The sequence below is a fragment of the Oryx dammah genome, unplaced genomic scaffold (genome assembly GCF_014754425.2).
Source record: "Oryx dammah isolate SB20612 unplaced genomic scaffold, SCBI_Odam_1.1 HiC_scaffold_5, whole genome shotgun sequence".
NCBI classification, from domain to species: domain Eukaryota; kingdom Metazoa; phylum Chordata; class Mammalia; order Artiodactyla; family Bovidae; genus Oryx; species Oryx dammah.
In genome coordinates this window covers 43,898,660-43,900,565 of record NW_024070189.1, presented here as the reverse complement: position 1 = coordinate 43,900,565, position 1,906 = coordinate 43,898,660, and the positions used below count along the sequence as shown (strand labels likewise).

Genomic DNA, 1,906 nt, shown 5'->3' with positions numbered 1-1,906 from the left:
CTAACTCTAATCATGGGCATGTAAAGTTTAATGTCTGGTAAATGCATGGATATTTAGCAATGGGAGTTTATTGAAAAGTGGGTATTCACTTTGCCAGGAATGTTTCAAGCACTTACCAGGTGGCCTGCTTTTTAAGGCAGTGGGGAAGAGAAAGATGGATGAGAATCATTGCCTGTGGCAGCCACGTGGCATTTAGCCTGTACAGGCTTTTCTTCCTGGAACCCCCAGCAAGTTATTAAGATTTAAAGGCTTTGGTTTCCTCATTTGCACTTCTTAGGTATTAATCATACCTATTATATCAATTTGTCATGAGGATTGAATGAGAGAAAGCCTTTAGCACAGTGGGCACACGGCACACACTAAATGAATGTCAGCTACTGGCAATAATATCTCATCTTCCAAATCTAAAGGCCCTGAAGGGAAGACATCATTTCTTCTATTAATATTTCCCACAGCATCTTGCCTTGTACCTAACACCCGACTCTTGATAACTTTCATCTGAATTAAAAGAAGTGTCAGTTTCTCAGTCATCAGATTCTTACAAATTCAGATGAGAGCTGACAATGGTTCAGCGAGTGTGTATTTACTGTTTTAAATCGCTTAAAAAATATTTTGCTTTTCTGGTTACAAAAGAAGTAGCAGCTTCTCCTGGGCAGAGACAGTGAGGTTAAGAGGGCAGGTGCCAGAGCCAGATTGCCTGGGTGTGTGTTCCTCCCCTACCAGCCTGCACCCCTCTGCCCACAGAGTGATTGGACTGAATTCAATGAGTTAAGATACATAATATGTGCTCAATAAAGCGTAATTCATGCTGAATAAAAACCAACCAAGAGATCACTTATTCTCAGGACCGTGTGATAACTGCTAATAAATGCATATTGAAAGTGTGCTCTGGGATTAACACAGTGTTAGGTATAGTCAGGCATCATTAGTAGCCCAGTTATTGAACCCTTGCTGCCACCAGGCATTGTACCCACTGCTTTGCACAAAATATCTCACTTAATTCACACAACAATCCTATGGAGACAGACAATGTTATTCCCTTTTTATGAGTTGAAAAAATAAGATCCATCAGGTTAGGTAACTTTCCAAGTTCATATACACAGTAAGTGATGGAGCTGAGATTCAAATGCGGCTCTCTTTGGTTCCAAAGTTAATTTTTATGCCACCCTACCTTGAGATGCCTAATATCAAATCAAGACCAGGTAGCTGGTATGAAAGAGATGCGTGACCTGAGTGAAGGGGGAGAGTGGGAGGAGTATCAGGAAACAGGCAATTGTATGGGCCTATGCCTTGTCTCCTCCCTTGTGCTCAACTCTAACAGGGGAGGCTGACGGGATGCACAGCATTCTCCCTCTTAGTTTGGGAGAGCTGTCCTAAGACTAGGGCTGGCTCTTAAAGGCACGAAGGGCAGTTTTTTTAAAAAGAAGCAGACAGTTATGATGTACTACGTTCCATGCTATGACTGTAACTTCTGATTAGCCCTCAGATGCCTTCTTAACACAGAGATTTATATTTGAGAGCAAAGCTGGCACAGGAAATGAAACCCAACTTGCACAGTGCTGCATATTAAGCAGGGACTCAAGCAGCCCAGGTGGCTTTTTCCAAGACTTCATTGTGCTCCTGCATGTTTGGGCCTGATTCTTTGTGTCATATCTCACCAAGTTTATGCTGCAGTGGAATCTCAGGCTAGATATTTTCTCTTTAATACCTGGTCCCCTGTAGTCACCGCTTCTGTATAAAAACACCATGGTGTGTTAGTTCTTCTTTCTCAAGTGTAATTTGGAGTCAAGTGGAACAGATAAACAATGTCAATGAAAATATCTTCTGATGGGACTTATCTGTCTTGAAATGAGGAGATAAAGGATGCATAAATGTTTAATTTTTCTTTGCATCTTAATGTAACCAC

General features: G+C 41.5%; 1 non-coding gene across 1 annotated transcript; it reads left to right on the top strand.

The window, feature by feature from the left end:
* The first annotated feature begins 1,273 nt into the window (after nucleotides 1–1,273).
* Nucleotides 1,274–1,412, top strand: LOC120864940. Its single transcript, XR_005721281.1, has one exon.
* The last annotated feature ends 494 nt before the right edge of the window (nucleotides 1,413–1,906 follow it).